At 48.6% G+C, this 26,126-nt stretch overlaps 1 protein-coding gene and 1 long non-coding RNA gene across 8 annotated transcripts in view; both read right to left on the bottom strand.

Annotated features, from left to right (window-relative positions):
• The window catches only part of JADE2 (jade family PHD finger 2), a 52,951-nt gene extending 52,483 nt beyond the window's left edge, over positions 1-468 (bottom strand). For 4 of the 5 annotated variants that reach the window (XM_057307017.1, XM_044387410.3, XM_048220923.2 and 1 more), the window contains exon 1: positions 350-467. The gene's annotated coding sequence lies outside the window, so the exon portion shown is untranslated. Of the gene's footprint in view, positions 1-349 lie in introns of all 5 variants that reach the window. The other variant, XM_048220934.2, reaches the window with a different exon arrangement.
• Positions 469-573: 105 nt separating this feature from the next.
• LOC125282960 (uncharacterized) overlaps positions 574-26,126 on the bottom strand; it is an 80,606-nt gene continuing 55,053 nt past the window's right edge. For 2 of the 3 annotated variants that reach the window (XR_007190445.2, XR_007190444.2), the window contains exons 6-7: positions 2,001-2,090; positions 574-1,869 (exon numbers count right to left, since the gene is read on the bottom strand). This is a non-coding gene — a long non-coding RNA (uncharacterized LOC125282960). The remainder of the gene's footprint in view (positions 1,870-2,000; positions 2,091-26,126) is intronic. The other variant, XR_007190446.2, reaches the window with a different exon arrangement.

Below are 26,126 nucleotides of genomic sequence, written 5' to 3'. Positions count from 1 at the left end.
GAAATTGTGAGCGACCTCAAGAAGAGGGGCGGTCCGTAGAGAGGGTCCCTCTTGGGTTCGTTGCCCCCTCCCCCGCTCGGGTGCCTCCGGGCTACCAGCTCTGCCCCGCATTTCCGGGGGGTGGGGAACGCAGTGATGGGTGGGTGGGTAGCTGCTCCTCCCGGTCCCAATAGGAGTTTGCCCCGCGGTGTCCCCTTCCCCCCAAGCTCGTCCTTCCCATTACCCCTAAAGGGTTAAAAACCGAGGGGGCAACTTCCAAAGGCTGGCACTTGGCGAGGAAGCGGGGCGCCCCTCTCCCCACCCTTCGCCTCCTCGCCCCTCCTCCTCCGGCTCCACTTCCCGACTTGACCTTGTGGTGCACAAACAGTGCGCTCGGATCCTCGCAGTTTCTGGAAGAAGCGCTTGCGCTCGCCAGGCAGGCGGGCTGTCGGGCGGCTCGCGGGCGGTGGCGGGGCCTTGGGTCCGTTCCCGGAGCCGCGGGCCACACCCACCCAACCCGCTGCGCCCGCCGCGCTCACCTTCTCTCGAGGAAGGAGCAGGGCTGGCCTCCTGGGTGGGGGGGGGGGGGGGGAGCAAGCTGCAGCCTTCTCCGGATGCTCCCAGCTGGGGAGGGGGTAGTCTGGTCTCACGCTGGGTTTGGTGGGGAGACCTGGTAGCCTGGGTCAACATCCCCGAAGCATCGTTGCCAACTTTTTCTTCCCTCTCCCTTTTGGCTGCTCCTCAGAGATAATCCAATAATTTTTTTCAACTCACCTTTGGCTTTGAAGGCACGTGGGTGAGTTGTGAACGGGGACAGGAACCGCCTTCCCTCTCCAAGACTGAAGGTTGTTTATTCTTTCTTTCTTTCCCTTCCACCCCCCCCCTTCTATGGAAAGACAAATATTCAATTTACATAAGATGACATTTATGTGACAATTAAAAAGATCCCCCGATGGAATGTTGTGAACACATTTGCTTATAGGAGAAATAAATCTAATAATAAACAAACTCATAATAACAGCACAAATCCTCTGACAGGGTAGATTGTCTACACAACAAAGAGGGAGATGATGAACGCAGAAATAAGCACTTTTTGCAACAAGAAAGAAATATGAGCTCAAAGGGAGTCACTGCAACATTCTTCTTTCTTGGCCTTCATTCACAAAGTCTGGGGAGGCTTGTCTGGCAAGATTGAGGAACTGGGGTACCACCTCCTGGTTAGACCTGACTCCAGCTCTGAGTGGTCAGTTGTTAGGATTTTCTTAAACCCAAGCTCAGTGCCAGAAAACAGATGACACAGGCTGTTCGCATGTAACAAAATGGTTAAATACCTGGATTCTAACGCTGGCTTTGCAGTTGCGAAGCTAGTTGATGTGGACAAGTGCATTCATCTCTCTGGGTCTCTTTCTTCTTCTGTAGAACAGGATGGCTGGAGGGGTCCTGAAGTGGTGTGTGTGTATACATGCTGTTTGTGTAAACACAAACACTCCTGGCTCAGAGTGCACAGCGCACATTAGCTCTTTCCCTGGTGCTTAAGTTTTGGAAGGGTCAATGTGCTCCCTAAAAGTTCTTATCACTGAAAAACTGGAGGACAATAATTGCTCTCTTACTCTCCATGAGGACATAGACAAGATTTCCCAGTTAGGGCAAAAAGGAAGGCCAGGAGAAAAAACTGTGATAAGTGGTGAGATTCATGGTCAAGGTCCAGATGGCAGTCTCAACCACACATCTGAATTGGGAATGGAAGCACCAACTGACAGTGGCACAGTCTAAAGAAACTGCTCTGATTGGGTCTAGTTGCAGAGGGCTTACATGCACCAAAAGACTGGACAGGCTCCTCCTCTTAGCCGTCAGGATCCTGTGAACCTTGGCAAGTAGTTATAAAATGACCTAGAGAGATGGAAGAGGGAGAAGATGACCATTTATAGAGCACCTGCTCTCTGCTGGGCACCAGGCAAGTCATCCCATTTCACCCTCACAAAAATCCCATTTTACCTGTTCAGAAAGGTTTAGTGACTTACCAACAGTCACAGAAGCTAGCAAGCGGTGGTATAGAATTGGCACTTAGTCCAGAAGACCCCCAAAGACTACATATTTTCCATTTTACCACACTGCCAGAAATAAAAAGTATTACCATTATTGGTTTGATTGAGGATGGGGCCCTGATTGCTATAATAGCAAGAAAGAATTTTGTGGGTAACACTTGGCCTCTAAGGTGGTTCACTGAATCTGGGTGAGACCCAGGTCCCCTAGAGAGTCCTTGGAAGGCACTTCTTGTCTAGGATTGGAAGCTCCATCATAATTCTTGGATTCCCACCACTCTCTGCTACTATTTAAGGTTAATCTTGAAAATGTTAACAATCATAGCAATGGAGCTAATTATAACCCCTTAGTCTTTAGTAAAAGTCTCACAAATCATTAACTTATTACAGAAAAAAATGAGAAGAAACATAAAGTTCTTGGAGAAGTAATCATTCACTTTTTCAACAAATATTTATTTACTTTTTATTTTTTTTATTTTAATGTTTTTTTCTTATGTTAGTCACCATACAGTACATCCCTGGTTTCTGATGTAAAGTTCGATGATTCATTAGTTGCATCAACAAATATTTATTGAGTGCCTCCCGTATGCCATGCACCATTCTAGGGGCTGAGGACACAGCACAAAAATGATAGACAAAAATGCCTACTCTCATGGAACTCACTTTCTAGTGGAAGGAGATACACATTTTTTTTTAAGTAAAATACTATATTTGAAGGTGAGTAAGTGCTATTCTGAAAAAATTAAGTAGGAAAGGGTGATAGGGAATGTGGCATGCAATTTAAATAGAGTCCTCAGGGAAGAGCTGCCTGAGAAGGAAGCTTCTGGATACAAAGAAGTGAAGGGATGAGCTGTGAGGGCTTATGGAAGAAGAGCAAGCTTTCTAAGCCAGGGGTTCTTCACATGGAGCCCACAGATACCCCCCTTCAGACATCTGTGGATAGAAATTCAGGGGGTCTTGACGTTAGATGGGGAAAAATGATATCTTTATTTTCACTAATTAACATTTAGCATGTTCTTCAATTATGAATGCAGACAGCAAATCACAGTGATATTAGCAGCACCTGTGATGCTGTTGCTAGTAGAAATCACAGATATTTTCATATCACATTATAGTTGTTACAACTATCTTAAAATATCATTACAGTTATCACTACTTCATAATTATGCTGCTAGCTCTTATAATTTAATGAATTAATAAGAAACATATATATTACTGTATTACACATCTTAAAATATTTTGAGAGTTATATTTCAATATAATTGGTTTTCCTTATAATTTACGAAACTTATTTTATTGATTTAAAGATATTATACTCAGAAGGAATCCACAGGCATCACAGACTGCCAAAGGGGTCCATGGTAAGAAGTAAAGGGAACCACTGTCTCCACAGAGAGACCAGCAAATGCAAAGGTCCTGAGGCAGGAATGTGCTTATTATGTAAACGCAAAAGAAAGAGATTATATAGGGCATTATTAGGAACTTCACTTTTGTAGGTGTAATAAAGATGGTTTTGAGCAGAGGAGTGACATGATCTGACACTGGATTTTACAGGTTATTTGGTGCTGCCACATGGAGGGACAGACTGAAAGCAGAAAGGCTGAAGCTGGAAGACAGGTTAGAAGGTCACTGTAATAGACCAGGTAGAGACGAGGTCAATGTGCACTAGAGCGGTAGCAGTAGAAGTGGTCAAATTCCATATATTATGAAGATAGCTCTGACATTTGTTGATGGGGTGTGAGAAAACAAGAAGTCAAGAATGACAACCAAAGTTTTGTCTTGAGCCAGTGGAAAAACAGAATTGCCATTAACTGAGATGTGGAGACTATGGAAGGAGTAGAGTTGGGGAAGGATAAGGAGCTCAGTGTTGTACATGGTAAGCTTAAGACACCTATTAGATGTCCAAATGCAGCCAGCCTGTAAGCAGCTAGAAATGGCAGCCTCATCTCAAGGGCATGTTCTGAGCTGAAGGTATCTTTTGAGAGGTGTCCACAGCTGGCTGGTATTTAAAGCTATATAAGGCAGTTTGAGATCACTAAGGAAGTGAGTGTAGAAAGAAAAGAGGTCCAAGGTTGGTGCTCTTGGGCACTGCAAGGTTAAGAGGTCTGGAAGATGAAGAAGAATCAACAAGATATTGTTTAAAAGGAAGTATTCAGAGATTTCTCCAAAGAAGAGATACAGATGGCTGATAAGCACATGAAAAGATGCTCAACGTTGCTAATCATTAGGGAAATGCAGATCAAAGCTGCAATGAGGTACCACCTCATGCCCAATAGGATGGCTACTATTTTATTTTATTATTTTATTTTTTTAAAGATTTTATTTATTTATTTGGGGGGAGAAAGAGCGCACGAGAGCACACAAGCAGCAGGGAGGGGCAGAGGGAGAAGGAGAAGCAGACTCTCCACAGAGCAGGGAGCCTGACGTGGGGCTCGATTCCAGGACCCTGGGATTCATGACCCAAGCCGAAGGCAGACACTTAACTAACTGAGCCACCCAGGTGCCCTAGATGGCTACTATTTTAAATATTTTTATTTTATTTATTTTTTTAAGGTTTTATTTATTTATCTATTTGAGAGAGAGAGAGAGAGCACAAGCTGGGGGGGTGCAGAGGGAGAGAGAGAATCTCAAGCAGACTCCATGCTGAGGGTGGAGCCCTTCCCAGGGCTCAGTCTCATCACCCTGAGATCATGATCTGGGCCAAAATCAAGAGTCCGATGCTTAACCAACTGAGCTACCCAAGTGCCCCTTTTTATTTTATTTTAAGGTGGGCTCCACACCCAATGTGGAGTTCAAACTCACAGTCCCGAGATCAAGAGTCGCATGCTCTACCAACTGAGCCAGTCAGGTGCCCCAAGATGGCTACTATTTTTAGAAAACAGAAAATAACACGTGTTGACAAGAATGTGGAGAAATTAGAACCCTTGTGCTCTGTCAGTGAGAATGTAAAATAGTACTGCTACTGTGGAAAACAGTATGGCCATCCTCAGAAAACTAAAAATAGAATTACCATATGATCCAGCAATTCCATTTCTGGATATATACTCAGAAGAACTGAAAACAGGGTCTTGAAGAGATATTTGTATACTTGTGTTCATAGCAGCATTATTCACAATAGCTAAAATGTGGAAGCAACCCAAGTGTCCATGGATGGATGAATGGGGAAGCAAAATGCAATACAGATGTCTAATGGAATATTATTCAGCCTTAAAAAGGAAGGAAACTCTGACACGTGCCACAACATGGATGAACATTTAGGTCTTTATGCTAAGTGAAATAAATCAGTCATGAAAAGACAAATACTGTAGGTGTCTAGAGTGGTGAGACTCATAGAGACAGAAAGAAGAATGGTGTTTGCCAGGGGCTGGGGTGGGGAAGGGAGATGGGGACTCACCATTTAATGGGTACAGTTTCAGTTTTTTAAGATGAAAGAGCTCCAGAGATGAATGGCAGTGATGGTTGTACAACGATGTGAATGTACTTAATATCACTGAACTATACACTTAAAAATGATTACAATAGTAAAATGTATGTTATGTGTATCACCACAATAAAAAAATTGGGGGAGGGGGCACCTGCCTGGTTCATTAGTAGAACATAAAAGACTCTTGATCTCAGGATTGTGAGTTTGAGCCCCATGTTGGCTGTAGCGATTACTTAAACTCTTCAGGGTGGCTCAGTCAGTTAAGTGTCTGCCTTCAGCTCAGGTCATGAACCCAGGGACCTCGGGTCGAGTCTCACATCAGGGTCCTTGCTCACCAGGAATCCTGCTTCTCCCTCTGCCTGCCGCTCCCCGCCCCCCTGCTTGCGAGTGCTGTCTTTAACAAATAAATAATAAGTATCTTAACCATCTTAAAAAATAAGTAGTAATGATTTTTTAAAAATTGGGGGGGGGAGTAAAAAGGAAGCAGGGGTATCCAGAGAGATAGGAGGAATGTCCTAGAAACCAAGGTGAGAGAGTTTCGGGAGGGGCGAAAGCTCTATGTCCAAAGCTACCAAGGAGAATAAGGTGAGATACGGACTGACAACTGATCATTAGTTTCAGCCACGTTGAGGTCACTGGTGATATTGATAAAATCCATGTCAACAGAGTGGCATGAACGAAAGTTTGATCAAGTGGGTTTAAGAGAGAGGGAAAATTTATAGTTGTTACAGCTTGTTCCAAGATGCTACCTGAAAATGAGAAGTTCTCTGCAATACGTATGTTTATAGAGATGGATCATCATGTATCTGCAGAAATTCATTCTGTTGGTCATTCAGTAAATATTTCCTGGCTGCCCACTCTGTGCCAAGTCTTCTGCAAAGCGCATAATTTGGCACTCAGGAGAGGACAAATCCAGCAGCTCTGCCTCCCAGGCTCCAGGCAGGAGCTGCAGGTGGGGTTTGGGACAGATAGGAAAGCTGCCCAGGGCTGCATCTGTGGCTTAAGACACTGCCCTGGCAAGGTCCAGCCTTGCCCCTTTCTGTGGCGCTACAAATGCATGCCTGGGAGAAGCAGCCCTCTGGAGCGTTTGCCAGCTGGTTTAGAGATGGTACTGACCAGCCCTAGGAGATGTCTGGATGATGTGCCAGCCAGGCCACCTGTCTCTTCTTAGACTCTCAGACCCAGCCCACTGGCCACAGATGGCAGAAGGCAAAGAAGATCCCTGGGGCCTCTAAACACTTCCCCAGAAACTGGCAGCAGGCAGTACCTCCGGCCAAGTCAGGGGCTGGCTTGACCAGACACTCATCAAAGTGTGAGACGCCCTGAGTGGAGTTGAGGGGCCTGGCTCAGTTCAAGAACCACCAAGAACCAAAGACACTGGCTCCAAGTCAAGTTGAACAGTGTAAGCAAAACCCTTTGGCTTTTCCCCAGGGTTTCTGATAAATTGAAGGAAATCTCCCCTCATCGTGGCAGTCTTATAAAGACCCTTCCCATGCATTTACTGATGAATTCATAGCCATGCTGGAGGTAACCTGGTTTTATTAGAAATAACATGCATTTAACAAGCACCTGTGTAAACAAGGCTTTATCTTAGGGCAGTGAGTTCCAGGTCCAGATCCTACCTAAAAGGGATTTTGGCCCATTTAGGAAGACAAGTCCTTAAGCATTTGCAGGATGGTCAAGGTAAAACAAGCAGTCTTGGGAGCCTGTGGGGTGGAATGGTCCAGAGAGTCTGAGAAGGGTCTGGAGAGGGACCTGCATGTAGATAGCAATTTAGATGAGATGGAAGGGGGGAGGATCACCCAGAGAGATGAAGAGTAGTCTGTCTGGTTCACAGCAATGCAATGGGGCACAGAACATGATGCTAATAGCTGGCCCTAGGGTTCTTCCTGAGACGAAACTGCCCTTTGTACAGGAAAATACACTTGTAAGCTGCTTCAGGATGAAAGGTGAGAACAGCAGTTGCCCCAGGTTGGAAGGAATAGATGAAAACATGCAGTCTACTTCTAGGAATCCACCCCAGAGAGACCCTCTGATGTGGGCCTGAGAAGATCTGTTTAAGAATATCATTACGGGGCACCTGGCTGGCTCAGTTGGTAGAGCCTGAGACTCTTGATCTCAGGGTCGTGAGTTCAAGCCCCATGTTGGGTGTAGAGGTTACTTAAAAAAATAAAATCTTTAAAAAAGAAAAACTGGAAATAGCTTTAATGTCCATCACCAGAGCACGGGCTAAATAAACCAGAGTGCAAAAAAGCAGGCAGCAGAGGAAGAAGCGATGTATGGTTTTGTGTGTCTCATGTAGAAAGAGCCCTAATAAAAGTGTTAAGTGAAGAGCAGGTTTCGGGATTTGCAAATATCAAAACATTATGTTGTACACCTGAAAACAAAACGCAAGTTTCAGGGTACAATGTGCAATATGATCTCATATTAAAAAATTAGAAGCCTAAAAAATTTTAAAAAATACCTTAAAAAGCCTACATTTTTATTTGAACACAGACATACAGATAAATGTAATTTCATAGAAAAAAAAAAGCATCTGGAAAGATACTCATCAAATCGGTGACTGGTTGCCTGTGTTGTAGCATACGGAGTAAGGCTGGGAAGGGGTGGGATAGGAATTGTAGAGACGAAGAGAAGAAGTCGACCCTGTGGTTGTTGAGAGAGCTCTAAGAAGCCCTTTGCATCTGGGTAGTGTTGCTTGCCCCTCAGGTGCTTAGAATTCTCCAGGGACAGAAGCATCATAGGGTTGGTGGGTCATGTTTTCCTAGCCCAGTGATGGGCTACAGTGTGGTCCTGGAGGGCAGGGACAGGAATTCTGCCCTCTAGTCTCACCCCATTGCTGACTCCTGGGTGGCCTGGGTCCTGTTTGGCCCTCTCTGGTCCCCAGCGTCAGGGTCTGTCTGGGTTTCTCCAGCTGGCCCAGCCTGGGATTCTAAGTCCATTCCAGAGCCTTCCCATGGAGTTTGAACTCCAGCAGGGGCATGGAAAAGCTCCATTTGGCCTTTAGCCTGATGGGACTTGAACATGGGCCAGGCTGGGACTGGGAACCAGGGTGAGAATGGAAGTTTCTGAGCAGCCTGGCCCTCTGAAGGAGATCCCTCCTCTGACAGGTAGAGTATCATTTCTTCCCAGAACATTTGGCTTGAGGATACCTGGCCCAGCCTGGCTCATTAGGAAACAAATGTGGGGATAATTCATTACCTGTTAGGCTCTAAACAGTTAATGAAACCCACTGAATGAGGGCTCTGGGCTGGGAGGCAGATGTGGAGACAGCTTGAGGCCAGGACTTGGGCTCTGGGCATGCAGGATGTTGGTGTGAGCTGTGCACAGGTGCAGATCTGTTCTGCATACAATTCCTGTGGTTGGTCTGGGCTGGCATCAGGTTACACAGATGTTAGATGAGGTCCCTGTCCTGAGGATACCACAGGATGGGGGAGGGACATAAATTGGACTTGGATGGGGTCAAGTATGTGCATGGAATCAAGCCTCACTGTGGAACCGGACGCAGCAAGGGCAGCTGGCCTTGAGATGCCTCACTCCAGTCAAGGCTTCATTAATGGTGTCCTGGCCTTAACCAGCCTCCCAGTGCTGGAAAGTGCTCCAGGGTACAAGGCGGTTGCCTTGGGAGCCTCCTGCAGGCATTAGTGAGCAAGCTGTTCCTCCCTTAGGGCTGTGGACAAAGTGACTTGTGAGCCTGCGTTGGCCTTGGACACTATAACTGGTGGGCATCCAGGACCTGCAGCTCTGGCAGGTGGCAACCTGCTTCCAAATGTGCTGGATCTCCAGCCAGGGCCCTGGGGAGAGTCTTGGACAGGAATTGGCGCTGGATGCCTGTGCAACGGAGATGCTTGGAAACAAGGGAATTCTTGTCAAACTGATCCCCAGCTAGGCCAGCTCCAGGCAGATGATCCACCTAATCCAGTTCCTCTAGGAGAGTTCTACAGAGGAAGGAAAGCCTGCATTACCCTAGCATTCGGCTGGAGCAAGAATCATGGGCAGATTCAGAGAGGACGGAGGGGACTGTTTTGGGCAGTAGGGGCCTCCCTGGGGTATCTAGCTCCTTACCTCCCTGATCTCCAGCTGCCCTCAGAGTTCAAGGAAAGGCAAATAGCTTTTAAGTGTCTCATCCTCTGGCTGGTCAGTCTGGAAGGGTATGCCCGAGGAAGAGCGGGCACCACCTTGCCCTAGAGTACCTCACAGTTCAGGTGTGGAGGTGAGATTCCTATACTGGAAACAAGATGAGGTAGGGCTGAGTCAGCGTTGAAGTGTCCACTTTGGCTGTGTGCGCACATGCACACAAGAGTGTGAATGAGCCAGGAAGGAGTCACTATGTGGGGGCAGGGGAAAGAGAGATTGCGTGTGTGCATTTGTGTGTGCCCATGTACATGTGTATGTGTGTGTTGTGTGTCTGCATGTGCCCAAACGTTGCCTGATGCAACATCTCTAGAGTTGCCATGCTCTGTGCTATTTGCCCAGACAACCTAAAAATAATTTCCATTTAACTTTAGGATTTGTTGTTTGATGCATAAGATGCTTGCCCAGCAGATAGAGTTTTCTACCTACACCTTATCTAAGATCAAGTTAAAATGAGTCTGCATTATTTATACACAGGATGGCTAGTGAGCAAAAGGCAGACCAGAACAGCCTGGATTTGGCTTGGAAGTCCATATAAAAATGATCCCTATGTGGATAACAAAACTGGAGAGTGTGGATGGATTGACAGTGATGGCACTGACTATGACGATGATGAAGAAGAGCCCAGCGTGGCTACTGGGAGGTGTCATCAACCCACTATCTCACCCACACATGACTTAGAATTGGGCATATGACAAGCAGTTCTGAATATTTACTGAATTTATTTGTAGACATAGAGAAAGGATGTCCACATATGTGACGCATGTGCAAATGTGGAGCTGGATGACTGATAATTCATCATGGACAGAGGAGAATTGAATGATAGATTGAGTTTAAAAATCAGTTTATTAGACCGAGGCTGAGAGACAACGCAGTTATCAGATTGAAAGATGAAAGCCATGGAGAAACGAGAGATCGATAAATAACTTGTTGATACTTGATAAAGGGGTAGGAGAGATAAATTGTGGCCAGGTGACAAGGTGAGTAGATCCATGGTCAGATCCAAATAGATAGATGGATAGGTAAACAGAAATGTAGCGATGGAGTGAGAGAGGCAGGTAAGAGGATGAGAGGGATGCTGCGGTGGGTAGAATAATGTCCCCCCCACTGAAGATATTTATGTTGTGCTCCCAGAACCTGGAATGTTACCTTACCTGGCAAAAGGGACTTTGCAGACATGATTAAATCAAGGACCTCAAGATGGAGACATTATCCTGGATATCCAGGTGAGCTCAGTCTTATCACATGTCCTACCACTGACCTCCCTTTCAGCATGTCCCAGCCTCATCCGCCTTCTTTTCAGTTCCTGATCATGCCAAGCTCATTCCTACTTCAAGGCCTTTGAACTCACTGCATCCTCTGTCTGCTTCTTTTTGTCACTCGGATCTCAATTCAAGTGAGTGTTGCCTCCCTGCTTCCAGATTTTTGTCCTGAAGCCTTGAGCACACTCCTTTCCTGGGGACTGGGCTGGTGCAATGGGATGTCCCAGCTCCTAGCCTGCCCTGGCTGGCACTATCCCCAGCCCTGGGTCCCGCCCAAGGCTGCGGGATGGAGCAGTGTGCGTGAGTCATCCAGCCACAGACACAGTCCCCTTGTTGGAGGGACCTGAGCAGTTATGTTGTGGCAAACTCCTAGAGCCAATGGCCAGTTTGAAAGGGAAGGTTAGGAATTTCCCCAAGTTATTCAGGCTCACACGGGGCCAGGCAGGAGCTGGACAGCAGAGGAACTAGGAATGGCCCATGGGACTGATGCTGTAACCTCTCTGTGGACTCCCCAATGTCCATCCAACCTAAAACAGGCTGTGGAAGAATAGATGGCATGTCCCACTTTGAGAGGGTCTCATTACTCCTCAACTGTGTCTTCATTCAGCTCACATTGACTTAGCACCCATGGTATACCAGGAGCCATGCTGCCCTACTACAGGTCAGGCCCTGCCCTGAAGGAGCTTACAGTCTAGTTGGGGAGGGAGGCTGTCCTGCAGACCTTACCGAACTTCTGGTCAAGGGCTCTCCATCAGGGCTCACAGAGAAGCCGCACCTGACTGCCCACATGACTGCAGTGACAGGGCTAGCTAGAAGGCATTCCAGCAACAGAACCGGCCTGCTGTGTTAATCTTCCGGGATTGCCATAACCAAGTGCCACAAGCTGAGCGGCTTGAAACAGCAGAAAACTGTTCTTTCATAGCTCTGGGGGCTAGAAGTGCAAAATGAAGGTGTCGACAGGGCCAGGCTCCTTCTGAAGCCTCAAGGGGAGGATCCTTCTTGGCCTCTGGTAGCTTCTAGTGGCTCCAGGTGCTCTTTGGCTTGTGGCTGCAAGGTTCCAATCTCTGCCTTCATCTTTTCATGCTGTCTTTCCTCTGTGTCTGTGTGTCTTCAAATGGCATTCTCCATGTGTGCCGGTGACTATGTCCAAATTCCCCTCTTCTTCTAAGAACATCAGTCATATTGGATTTTGGATTAGGGCCCATCCTAATGATTCATCTTAATTGGATTACATCTGCAAATACCGTATTTCGAAATAAGGTCGCATTCGCAAGTACTAGGGGGTTTGGGCTTTTTTGGTGAGACACAATTCAACCCCTAACAGTGGGTGAAGTCTTGGAAGGGCCTGGAGCTCAGGGCCAGAGCGCTCTGCCACCCACCATCTCATCACCCACAAGCTCTGTACATATTTCCCCTGAGGCGGCTCACTGGTCCATATACCTGCTGCCATGTTCCTACCTCCAGACTTGCTCCCAGCTCCCCTATCTTGACAGCTTTTCCATTTCACTCAGCAGGCTCATAGTCTGTCCCCTTAAGCCTCCTCCCCGCCCCATGCCAAGCCCAGGGTCAGGGAGCCAGAGGCCTTGAGTCTAGCCCTTCAGCCATCTCTGTAGTCCCTCAACACCATCCCTGCCCAGGCTTCTCACTGAGCTTGGGTATACCCATAAAGGAGGAGGCAGAGCCCTGACTTCTACACCAATGGCCCCAACCGCAAGATCGTCTCCCTTGCTCTGGCCACACTGCATCTGCTAGGAGCTCCCTGAGAGTTCTGAGGTCCCTCCACTTCCATCATTTGGGGCTCCATGGAGTCTACTTGCCCCCCCACCAGTAACCAGGGCTGCAGTGGAGCACTACCCAGCTGAGGCAGTTTGAGGGGCTCACAAAGGGCTCCCAAACCCAAAGATCTCTTACACCTACCTGCCCTGGGTCAGAAATTCCACCGTGAGCAAGTCTGATAGCATCCACCCTGATGAGGGCAAATGCCCCGGAGGGGACACTCTCTGCCAGGAGTAGCTTAGGCAGGCTCTTGCCTTGGGAACCTGACAGCCTGGTGATATTTCACTCAGGTTCTACAGGAGATTTGCCACCCAGGAGCAGGAGGGGCCAAAGAAGTTGGGCCAGTATGCAGAGCTCTGTCCAGAGGCTGCAGGCTGTACACTGGGAGCAGCTGAGGGCAGCCCCAGGCCCAGCCTGGCCCAGGCAGAAACTCACTCAGGCCCCAGGATATGCACTAAGCCCAGACTCTTCCTTCTCTCCTGCTGTCCTCCTTGCCTTTGTCCCGCAACTCCCTGCCTGAAGACCCGGCCCCTCGGACATACTTGCAGCCACTAGGCTGTTAGTGGCCTTTGGACTGGGGAAGGACTGGGGCCTCCCTCTTGGGCCCCACACCCATGCTGGCAATTAGCAGGAGCAGGGAGAGGCCCAGAACTGTCACTCCTGGGCACAGTCCCACAGTGTCCTCAACCGGCCAGTCCTGTTCTGCCCTTTCTCCCATGGGGAGGAGCTGGGGGCAGGGAAGAAGGCAGGGCCCAGACCTGGCTGGGAGGCATTGTGCTGCCAGGGGCCCTCAGCCCCACATGCGCCCATGGAGCCCACATTCTGTATGGAGGCCCTGAGTAAGGCTGGGCTGCCGGGGCTGCTCCTCCTTTCCTGCCAGAGGGACTAGAGGGTAGGATCAGGGGGTGGGGGTGCTGTACTCACCACAAGACCCCAAGGGTTCCAAAAAGGTTCCTTTGGAAGGGTGAGCCAGCCAGGTCTAATGAGCTATTTCAGTTCTGCCATAATCAAGGCTAGCTTCAGGCTGCCTAAAATAGCCAGGTATAGAAGCCAAATGTCTGCAAGGATGGTTTGGCTCCTGAGGCCTGGGGTCCAGGACAGGCCCAGGTGGGGCTTAGGAGGGTACCCTCAACCCCTGCACCCAGATTCCAGGCCCCTACCTCGACTCCAAGGCACCAGTCCAGGCCTAGCCCCTACGAGGTCCTCAGGCTAATGAATCCTCTCAAATCCCCACTCTTACCTATCCAGCTGGTGCCCACACAGCAGGCATTAATAAAGCCCATTCTGGATTAAGAGCTGTGTGGAGAATTTCATGGTGCCCCAGAGAAGGTAAGGAATGGTCAGGGGTTTAGCTAAGCCTCGCTCTGAACCTGCAGCTCATGGGAGAGAAGGCATCTCCAGGACTGGCCTAAGCCTATGTTGGGGGTCCAGTCAGCAGCCTGGGGAGCTGGGGTGGCCTCTTTGCCCCAGATCATCTACCTGCTGGGTTACTGAGGACAGCTAAGTTGGGGGCTGCCTCCCACCCTGGGAAGCAGCCCTTGGCCCTGCTTGGGCTTGGTCCTTTGCTAAGCATGGTTAAACCTGCCAAATTCTCTTGGTCCCCTCTCTCATAGAGGAAGCGGGAGACCAAGCAGTGTGGGGCATGGGCCTTGCAGCCCACGCTCTGAACCCTGAGCACAGCACCCATGCCAGGGCGGGGAACAGCATACAGAGACACCCAGGGGGCACCTTTGGAGCAGAGCGGGCTGCCTTTGCTCAGAAAGTAAATGCTCAGCTCCTTCTCTGTAGCAAAATCCTGCTGTGTGTCCTATTTCCTCACCAGGCCCTCAGAGACCATCTGGGGAATCTGTGGGGGCATGATCTGCCTCCTCCAGGGGTCCCTAAAGTCGGCAACCACCAGACTTCTGCTTATTCTCTGGAGGTCTTTGTGCAGCACCAGGAAGAACACTTTCTCCCTCACCAGACCCTTGACTTCTCTGGGAAGCTCATCCCTCCCCTATTCCTCCTGAGGCTTCCTGAGCCACAGAACCTCAAAGGTACAGTCTAACAAGATGGTTAATGGCTGCTCCACCACTTGGTAGCTGTGAAGTAGAAATAATGACAGTCCTTATCCTAAAGAGTCATTGTGAGGATCAAACAGATTGTCCAACGGCTGGCACATAGTGAGTGCTTAATAAACAGTGGTATGATTATCATCATTATCTGTGGGTATCCCTCTTTAACCTGCTTCTCCTCTTTTGCTCCTCTCCTCTAGACCCCTGAATTCAGAATTGTCACCTTCTAAGGCCTCGGCAGTCTAAACGGGGGTGGCTAGTCAGGTCCTACTCCCAGGTGAGTGGGAGACGGGGATGTGTGTCTGAGCAGTCTGGTTGTAGAGCCTAGAATGAGTCGTCCACAGACCCAGAATGGTCTCACTTAGGTCACCATTCAAGGGGATTTCAAGAATCAGCATTTCTGTGGTAGAAGGCAAAGCCAAGAATCAGAGAGGGTGAGGGTGTCACTGAAGGCCACACAGCAAGCTTAGGCCAGAGCTGGCCCAGGGCCCCAGTGGACCTGCCATCCAGCTCTTCTCATTGCCTGACTCAACAGCTCTCATTTCTCCAGAAGCCTCACTGGAAACCTCACTCCGGAGCTTTCCTGTTCAGAGAAAGCAGCAAACAAAGTGTAGAGCCAGCCCCCTGGGCCTAGAGCCCTGAGCTCCCTGGGCAGACCCACAGGCTGACGGAGACGTTACCGGAGCTGATGATTCAACTTCCTGCCTTTTGAGAGGCCCAGACCACAGAGGTTTTCTTGCTTGGAGGAGGGGGGCATCTCCCTGCCTCGGGCCAGGCAGAGCGGGTCAAGTCGTCACCGCAAACCACAGGGACTAGGCAGTGCGTGGGGCAGGCCGTAGGGCGCCATGCTAGAACCCTGACCAGTGCCTCCTGAAGCCTGTCTCCTCATTGGGTTAATGCTTAGCACCTACAGTGACCAACTATTCTGTTTTCCTTGAATCTGTCTTGGTGTTAGCACCCAAAATCCCACATCCTGGGAAACCCCTCAGCCCTGGGCAAACCAGAGCAGTTGGTCACTCTATTACCACCCATATTTCAGGAGGACATGACTTATCACCTCAGTGACTCTGGGAGTATGGGCCCCAGGACAGCACATTCTAGAACAGAGAATTGGCAAACCATGGCATGAGGGCCTGATCGGCCCCGTACCTACTTTTGTAAAGTCCATGAGCTAAGAACAGTTTTTACATTTTTTAATGGTTGAAAACAAAATTAAACATGTGGAAATTACAGGAAATTCAAATTTCAGCATTCATAAACCAAGGAGCACAGCCTGTTCACTTACTCACATGTCGTCTCTGGCTGCTTTCACCTTACAAGGCGGAGTTGAGGAGCTGTGACGGAGACTGTATAGACCCATACACTGCAAAGTCTCAAGTATTTACTATTTGACCCTTCACGCAAACAGTTTGCTGACCCCTGCTGCCGAGGCAGGGAGGGCCTGAGCTGGACCGGGGATGGGTGTACACTGAGTGGGCAGTGATGCTTCTGTGAAAGTAAGTCAGAGCTGGAGCAGGCTTGATGGCACAGCACTAATCCAGGATTTAGTGGATTAGCTGTGAGGTGGGGACAAGGCCCCAAGTTTCTCCAAGACTCAGTTTGCCTCTCTGTACAGTGGGGTGAAGGCCGACAGGCTCTGCTTCTCTCTGACTACAGTGTCTAGTCCTCCAAGCTGTCACAGTCCTCTCCAATAACTCAGGCACTCCAGAGACTTCGGTGTGGCCTAGGGCAGGTCCTGCTCCCTCCGGGCCCAGCCCACAGAGTGAGTACTTACTTATCTGGCTTTAAGGCAGACCCAGATCCTATTCCTAGGACTGGAAACTCTATTCTAACCAAACTTTCAACAAAGCTCAGGAAACCCCTACTGTGTGCAAGGTACACTTAGGACCTCCTAACATTGGAATGGTCCCTTTCATGCAGACATATGAAGTGGGGAGCTCTCCTCTTCAAGAGAAGGTGCAGGAGGGCTATTGGCTCCATGACCCCCCTTCTTAGATGAACACATTAGAAACCTCTCAAGTGCCAGGTTATGTACTATGTGCTGATGAGCTGAGCCAGCAGGCAGTTGACAGTCTGGGAGAGCTCGAACAATGTGGAAAGACTAGTGAAACTGGACCCAATGCCAAGTCTAAAGTGGGCCCTAACTTGGCCCCTCTGCCCCTTCCCTGCCTTAGACCCACAACAAGATGTGCTCCCTTTCTTCTTTGAGGCCTGGGGAAGGACTTTATCTGAACAGCACAGGCTCTTAGAAAGCTTGCTGGGGCTGACCTCAGTGTGGACCTTCAGGAGCCCCAGCTCGGCACCCACAGTGGTCTGTCTGGTCTTCTCATATAAGTCTAGGGCAAGCCCCCTGGAGGCCTGTGTGCCCCCGAAGCCTCTCCGCTCCCTCTCAGCCACAGTTCTCCCACTAGGCCACCTTTCTCTTTGCCCATGTCCCCACAGCTTTGGGTCCTGACCTCAGTTCTGAGGACATCTAAAGAGACAAATCTCTAAGGACCAGCGGAGGGTACCACAGAAAGACGCTCACTTTCCAGGCTTTCTGGAATTTCTGTTTGGGGTAGATTGGGTCAGAGGGGTTATTTATCTTCTTTAAATAAACATTGTAATTGAAGTCTAAAATACATGGAGAAAAGTGCACAGATCATAAGTGTACAGTTCCCACGAACAAGCCTGTGTAACTATCACCTGTGTGACCAAAACCAGAGCATCGCCAGCCCCCAAAGCCCCCTGGTGCCCTCTGTAAGTCACTGCCCCCAGGGGTAACCACTATGGTAGCCTCTGTCACCACAGATGAGTTTTGCCTGTTTTTGAAAACGATGTAAATGGGATCAGATAGTACATACTATTTTTCTCTCTGGTTTCTCTTGTTCAGTGAGGTTCACCCATGTTACTGGCTATGAAATAGTTTGCCCAGTTTCATTGCTATTCTCTGTTTTATGAATACACCACTACTGATTTATTGATACCATTGCTAATGGAAATTTGGGTTGTTTCCAGCCTTGGCTATTATAAATAGTGCCTGTCTTTTGGGACATGTATGTAAACTTTCTGCTGGGTATGTGTACTTAGGAGTGGAATTGTTGGGCTACCAGACATGCCTATGTTTAGCTTGAAAACATACTTATTGTTAACAGTTTTCAAATGATTTTTTCAAAGCTCAGGCTGAAACTGCAGATGTATGCTTCTAGAACTACTTACATTGCTGGCGAAAGGTAATGTCTCAACCCATCTCTCAGGCTGCAAAGACTTGCCAGCCCAATTCCAAAAATGGTTCAGAAACGATGCACATATACCCACGGGCCCTACCTCCCCTACTAACAACTGTGCCGAGCTTGGGCTTATGGGGGGCACTGGGGTCTGCAGCACCAGATCCTTGGCCTAGAGGCCACAGAGTCCTGTTGAGGCATCAGTGGGGCCTACAGTTTCAGGACCCCAAATCAGAACATGGGGTCTTACAACTGGATGGCATGTTTGAAGCTGGGACCATCTTATAAAACCTACTTTCTGACTGTGGTCAAGAACAGCCCAGCTCCGTGTAAGGCCAGGCTTCCCAACATTGTCACGCGGGGCCATAGGTACCGCAGACGCCCCATATACCTCAGCAGGTCTCTCCACTTGTACCAGGGCCCATCCCCCTGTGTAACTGACTGAGCAGCTGTGGACGGCTGCAGTGCCGGCAGGCTATTCCAGAACTGCTAGGGAAGGGCCTCATCTGATTCCTTTCTGAGCAGCTCCTAGTTCATGGGACCCTGATTCCTTGCCATTGGCAAGACCTGAAATCAGGGTTTCTCAGAGGTGGATTCTGCCCTCATGTTGCTCTCCCCAGCCCACATCTTCAAACCCTAGAACGGAGAAAGCTGACCGCATCTCTGCAAAAAAACAAAAACAAAAACAAAAACAAAAACCCTGTTGGTATCTTCCTTGGGAAAGCAGGTGGCTTCCTTAAGGTTTAAGTGATGCTTTCCATCGTTTTGAAGGGCTGCTCATTGAGAGCAAACACCATGGTTAGCTTACTGCACATTGTGAGAGGCAATGAAGTTTCACCAGTACTCACGGCCTCCTTGGAGAAGGCAGGTTGTGGGGGGGGGGGGGGTGTGAGAGAGAGTTCTTGAGATATCTTGGAGAAGACCTGGGCCCGTTTGATTGTTACCCTGTTACCAGGAAGAATTCGGTCACAGGCCTAGGCCAGGTTCTTTAGCTCTACATAGACAATGTGTCTGCTTGGCTAAATATTCTACCAACCACTCCATCAGCCACATGATCACGTTGATTTTAGGCCATACATCCCCAGACTGGCTTCCGTGGACTTACTGCTGAGATGTGGAGAGCTTGGGGATGGTACCAGGGTCCCCTCATCTAGAGACCTGGCTTCCAGGTCCATGCTGAGTACCCCAGGCTATTGCTCTGTTCTCCCTCTGTGTTCCCCTCTATAAAATGGGATGATCTTATATATAAATATCATGATAAAATATATGATTTTACATATATATATCATGGGGCTCTGAAGAACTGTCCCAGGGAGAAGGCCCTCCAGTGATTTCACTGTGGACATTCTCAAGGAGTTGGTTCTAGACTGATGCTTTGGCAGGGTGTATGTGAGAGAGTCAGAATTCTTTTAGCTTTTGGGGCGCCTGGGTGGCTCAGCCATTAAGCGTCTGCCTTCGGCTCAGGTCAGGATCCCAGGGTCCTGGGATTGAGCCCCGCATTGGGCTCCCTGCTCAGCGGGAAGCCTGCTTCTCCCTCTCCCATTCCCCCTGCTTGTGTTCCCTCTCTCGCTGTCTCTCTCTGTCAAATAAATTTTTAAAAATCTTAAAAAAAAAAAAAAAAGAATAATTTTAGCTTTGAGTGATACGAAACTCACCCAAACTGGCTTCAACAAAAGAGAACTGTGTATTGGTTAGTTTGGTTGGTTTACATAATGGAAAAGTTCAAGGGCTTCGGGCACACCTTGATCCAGGGGCTCAACTATGTCATCAGGACCAGGCCATTTTTCATTTCTGCTTTCTTAAGGACTGGGCCTGTTCTTACCCTGTGGTGACAAGACAGCTGCCAGCACTCCAAGCTGACACCCTCACACCTCCAAGTCCAAATGAAAAGACAACACCTTTTTCTAGGACACTCAAATACTCAGTATTGGCTCTGATTGGACCCTGTGGCATTGCTTACGTCGCACGCCCGTCCCTAAACCAACCATTGTGTAAGTCTGCACAATGCATAATGCACTCTGCAACTCTGATTGGCCAGGCCTGGTTCACATGAGACTCTCAAGCCAGGGTGTTACTCCACCTGAAGCCCTCGAGCTGAAAATGATAAGAGGAGCAGTTACTCCGATGAAAATTGGGGTGCCATTCCCAGAAGAGGAGGGATGGGTACTAAGCAGGGAAACCACAACAGTTCTCAACAGGGAACTCCCCTGCCTAAAACAGGAGTCATCTGGCTTGTGCCTTCTTACTCCCTGATTGTACTGTGTTTTGAGGGCAGGCATCACAACTTTTTCCCCTCTGTATCTGCAGAGATATTAATAGAATGAAAAATCATCTTGGCAGGTGTGTTGAGCTTCATACCTTTTCAAACCTCTTTTAACACCTACCATCTTATTTGATTCTTTGTTCTTCTTTTTGGCTACCCAGGATCTGAACCCTCTTCCTGTGATGGGGAATTCCCCTGATGCTGAGGCAGAGCCCACTTCCCACTACAGAGGCTGAAAGTACCATGTGCATCCATTTCCCAGCCTCCCCATGGCTCGGCAGAGGCCCATGACCGAGGCTGACAGTCAGACACACAGGTTCCAGACTGTGACCCAGGAGCTAGTGGCCCGAAGAAGCAGGGATCACAGAGGGTTCTCCTTGGTGGTTACTGTGGGTGCACCAGGTCAGCGTCGCTAGGGGGGCGGAGATGGTGACAGCACGGAGCATGGGCAGGAGGCAGCAGCCCAGTCTGCAGAGCCTAGTGCACAGTGGTAGTGGTGACAGGGAGGGCAGGGAGGTCCTGATGGAGCCAGTTTGCAGGATGATCTGGGGCTCTGTTCACGGCTATGTTGTCAGGGCCACTGCTCAATAGCCTTCTTATTTTTCTGCTTAAATCAATTTCGCTTAAGTCAATTAAGTCAATCTGCTTAAGAGTCAATTTCTTTCTTTTTCTTTTTTTTTAGTGATTCATGCCTTTTATTTATTTTTATTTTTTTTTAATGTTTTTTTATTATATTATGTTAGTCACCATACAGTACATCCCTGGTTTCTGATGTAAAGTTCGATGATCCATTAGTTGCGTATAACACCCAGTGCACCATGCAATATGTGCCCTCCTTACTACCCATCACCAGTCTATCCCATTCCCCCACCCCCCTCCCCTCTGAAGCCCTCAGTTTGTTTCTCAGAGTCCATAGTCTCTCATGCTTCGTTCTGCCTTCTGATTACCCCCCCTTTCTTTATCCCTTTCTTCTCCTACCGATCTTCCTAGTTCTTATGTTCCATAGATGAGAGAAATCATATGATAATTGTCTTGACTTATTTCACTTAGCATTTAAGAGTCAATTTCTGTTGCTTGTAGCTAGAAACTCTGACTATCATCATCCTGGAGACAAAACCACCAGGTAATTTTCCCCTTTTTCAGATGGATAAATTAAGGCTTAGAGGCTGGCCCAAGGTCATGCAATTGTGACAGTTGTTGAGTCACGAGCAGAACCCCGGACTGGGTGGAACAATCCTATAGCTGGCAGGTAGGAGCCCAGGCAAGGGAGAACTTTCTCACACATAGAGCTGCCTCACAAGAGAGCAAGCCTCCTGTTACTAGGGGCGTGCAAGTAGATTTCTGGAGATTTAAGGGAGAGGCCGAGCGAGGGAACTCCAGTTCCCTTCTTCCTCGTGGATTGCACATGTTATCATCTACCCAGCTGAGAGCACTCTTTGTGAACACAAAAGTGTTAAGGCGAAAACACAGCTCCTGGTGCTGCAGCTCCAAGTCCCCACCCTCTCCTACAAGCCAGGCTTTCCCTGGCCCAAAACACAACTGCTGCTTGTCCTATGTCCCAGAGCAAAGTCATGGCATTTACTGGCCTCCGTCACTTTAATGAAAAAGCCCCTACACCAAACAAATACAAGCACAGACATTTGCAACTAATTATGGTAGTGCTGATCAGTCAAATTTCATTGCAAATTGCATGTTGAAATTGATAGTGGGCGAGTCAAGAATAAACTGGTTGTCTGGAAAAGTGACACAGGCACACAGGACTGGATTAATAATTCAATTTAGACTCAGCCAGACACTGTGAAGAAGAGGAAAAAGCAGATTAGCATTGCCCCAAGATTGCTTGTTTATCCAGTACTTCTTGCCAATGTGCCTGGCTTCTAAGGGAAGCTGATCCTCCTCTAGGGTCCTCCCACTTCGGGAGACCACAGGGCGTTGAGTATTCCAGCCTTTAATTCCTGGTTTGCAAAATTGCAGCCTTGAGTGGTGTGGGGAGGGGAAAACTGCCCTTCATCCCAGCTGCTGCTGAGAAGCCTACCCAGGAGGCTTCTTGGAAGACAGACACCTCCTGCTTCAGTGAACCACACTCTTGGCCTCCCATCTGTGGGTACTGGGCTCAGGGGATGTAATCTACTTTGAAAGCCCAGGTTGGTTCCCAGGTCAGGTATGGCTCCAGGGTAGTAAGCCCCAAGAAGGTGGGAAAAGAGCCAGAAGGCCAGTTGGCCCCAGTTGGCCTGGTCCCCAGTGAGTCCCAGAGAGCTATGAAGTCCAGAGGAGACATACTCCAGCTTGCGTGGAGGCCAATGATAGATGGGCAATGTCCTCAGGATTGGGTGTTCCTGAAAGGTCACTGTGTCCTTGCACCCGGGGAGGAAGGCAGGAAGGAGACACAGGGCAGGCAAAGGGTACAGGTATGGGGGGGAGGGGCAGGTACCTGTATGCCTATGAGATGCACTCCCAGTGGCCACCTTAAGCTAGCCAGGAGTGCTCCACACTGAGCTGCCCAGCCAGCCCAAAGTGGTCAGTGAGCCAAGCAGCCTGCGATGTGCACAGAGGCACCGGTTCCCACTCCAACTGCCCTGCTCCACAGGCCTGTGCAGACGGAGAGTCTTAATCTTCATCTTCTAGATTTAGGTTCAAAACTCAAAAGTCCACAGGGAAGTGGGCCAGCTATGGATTGGGGAGAGTTGGTGAGCTTGAACCTGATTGGCAGGGGGTGGGAACAGCCATGATTCTGCTTCAGGAGTCTGCCTAGAATCAACAGAAATTAGAACTCAGAAAAAGGCTTAGGCCAGGGATATAAACTTATAAATTGTCAGCAACACAATGTTATTGGAAGCCAGGACACTGGAGGAGATTATCAAGGGAGTGAGTGAAGGTAAGAGATTAAAAGAGGTCCAAGGACGGAGCCTTGGAGATGAGGAGGTAGGTGCCAGCAAAGGAGACAGAGAAGGAGCAACCACAGAGGTAGGAGAGAAACCAGGAGAGGGTGGTGATGATCCGGGTGCCGAGTGGGGAGAGATGAACTCTTACATGCTATCGAGAAGCATGATGGTGAAGCCTGATATCTGAGAACACGGAGAGTCCTTGACAAACGTAGTCTTGCTGTAGTGGTGGGAGAAAGGAAGCAGGGAGAGGACTTGGGGCAGCAAGAAGAGACAATTCCTGCTAAGAGTTGGGCCATAAAGAGAAGCAGAGAAATTGGGTGAGAGTTTGAGGGGCATATAAGGCCAAGAGGAGGTTTTTCTGCAAGATGGAAAAATCACAGTATTTTTTGTGTCCTTATGGGGATAATCCTGGAGAGAGGGGAATTTTGATGACGTAGGTGAGAAAGGGGATAAATGTTGGAGTGAAGTCCTTGAGTAGACAGGTGGGGATGACATCTGGTGTATAAAAAAGGGGCCTGTCCTTAAATAGGAGCATGGACAGTTCACCCATATTAGCAAGATGAAAGCCAGAGTTGATGAGCACAGATGCAAGTGGGTGGGGGAAATAGTGGTGCAGCCTGTGGAACTTCTCTGGTGAGGGCTTCTATTTTCTTAGCAAATCAGGAACAGGTTGTCAGCTGAGAGTGAGGTGGAAGAGGAGGTGTGAGGCAGCTGGCTGGGAGAGAGGGTGTAAGCGCCCTTGGGGGTGTATTATGATTGCTGGGCAGCCTGTAGGTCCCACTGAGGGAGGCTTGGTCTCATTAGCTCAAAGTGAGACTGGGCAGCCCATTGTGGGTTTTTCTTTAGTCTCAGGTGGCCTGTGGATGCAGGTGTAGAAGGCGGGTAGAGGGCTGAGTTGAACCAGGGCTGTGGTTTTGCCAGGTGACTGTTCTGCAGGGAGGGGTGAGGGAGAGATGATAACATTGGACCATGGACTCTGAGCTGGGTAAGGAGGGAAAAGGGCCTGAGGGGGCGAGGGGCCATGAACATTTGCTCAGATCAGTAGGCTCCATGAAAAGCTGTTGGAGTTGGGGCACTAGAGGGAGTGAGCTGGAGAGAGAGGCAGTGTTTACCTAGAGGGGACACAGGACACCAGTCAATGAAGAGACTGAACTGACAGGTAATGACTCGTTGGAAGTCTGGCTGTGGGAGCAAGAGGCTGAGGTTGGGAAGAAGCCAAGGTTGTGAAGAGGAGGCCAAGAGGCCGAGGAGTCTGTTCATCTACGTGAATGCAAAAATTACAAACTAAGGCAGATGTGCCTCCTAGAGAGGGGGGCTGTGGGCCAGGAGATAAAATCTTCAAGGAACAAGGGGGAGAGACCGGGGGGGGGGGTCTGTCAATATCTGCCAGAAGCGAGGGAACAGGTGGTCTTATCTGATGACATGGCTTCCAGACATGGGTGTTTCCAAGGAGGAGGGCAAACCGTGACACTGAGGAGCAGCATGGGCACTCCTCACCCCAAACTCAGGAACACAAGGACCACAAGAGGGAGAAGAGCTGCCTCTTGAGAGGCTGAAGGCAAGGCAGAGTCCTTACAGGACAGACAGTTTCCCATTAAAGCAAGAAAATAAAGGGGACATTCTGAAATGAGGTTGAGGATAGGGAAGTTTACTGATGCCAGACCACGAGTTGCAGAGACCAGTGAAAGGATTTCTAGACATGGGGTAGGGTAGGCGATGAGGTCAGAAAAGGGTACTGCAGAGCCACATGGGGCTGAGACTCCTGGGGTGAGGGATGCCCTGAAAATTCTGGACCTCTCGTGGGACTGGTATGAACAGGGATAAAGGAACTGGTGAGAGCAGTCCTGAGGGGCCCAAGACGGAGGGTGGTGGCCAGACTGGGTTTGTTGGGAGGTGGGAGGAGAAAGCACCTGTCAGGAGCCCCCTTCACTCCTGCTGATAGTGGTATGGAGGTTTGGGGAGGAGCAGGTGGAGCCCTGGGTTCCCTCTTTACTCCCAGGTAGGAATATTACTCAAAACACTCGTCATAGAACTGATACTAAAACTATAGACACGTCAATGAAAGAGAATTACCCAGGAGCCCCTGGGTGGTTCAGTTGGTCGAGGGACTGGCTATTGATTTTGGCTCAGGTCATGATCTCAGGGTCCTGAGATCAAGCCCGTGTGGGGCTCCACGCTCAGTGGGGAGCCTGCTTGAGATTCTCCCTCTCCCTCTCCCTCTGCCCCTCCCCCAGCAGCTCTTTCTCTGTCAAATAAATAAAATAAACTCTTTAAACAAAAAGAGAAAGAGAGTTACCCAGAAATAGACCCTTATATATTGTATAATAAATCTGTACCTAATAAGTTTGCCCTCAAAACAGTAGAGATAAAAAGCATGGTATTTTCCTCCCAGGGACAATTCATTAAATATTTGAGAAAAAATAAATACAGATCTTTACCTTAAATCTTATACTAAACGAATTCAAGTGACCTAAAAAGCTGGTGTAAAAAATGTGGTATTAGTGTAAAGATAGAAATAGACCCACACATACACGATCGATTGATGTTTAACTAATGGTACCAAGACAATTCAATGGGGAGCAAACAATCTTTCCAACAAATGGTGCTGGAACTACTGGATAGCCATATGTAAAATTTATACCACATGCATACACCATTTATACCGTATACAAAAATTAACTTGACATGTATTATAGGCCTATAGGTATGAGCCATATCCAAAATTACATATACATATGTATACAAAAATGATATACAACCCAGGGGCACTTAGGTGGCTCAGTTGGTTAAGCTTCTGCCTTCAGCTCAGGTCATGAACCCAGAGTCCAGGGATCAAGCCCTGCGTCCAGCTCCTTGCTTAGCGGGGAGTCTGCTTCTCCTTCTCCCTCTGCCCTTCCCCCCCACCCCCGCTCATGCTCTCTCTCTCTCAAATAAATAAAATCTTTAAAAAAATTATATAACCCAATGTAAAAATAGGCAAAAGATTTGAATCGAAGAAGACTTCACCAAAGAAGATATTTGAGATAACAAACACATGAGAAGGTGCTCAGCATCATTTGTCATTAGGGAAATAAAAATAAATTAAAACTACACACCTGCTA

Source organism: Ursus arctos, unplaced genomic scaffold (assembly GCF_023065955.2).
Source record: "Ursus arctos isolate Adak ecotype North America unplaced genomic scaffold, UrsArc2.0 scaffold_5, whole genome shotgun sequence".
Lineage (NCBI taxonomy): Eukaryota > Metazoa > Chordata > Mammalia > Carnivora > Ursidae > Ursus > Ursus arctos.
The sequence above is the reverse complement of the archived record's forward strand: the minus strand, read 5'-3'. Positions and strand labels throughout refer to the sequence as shown.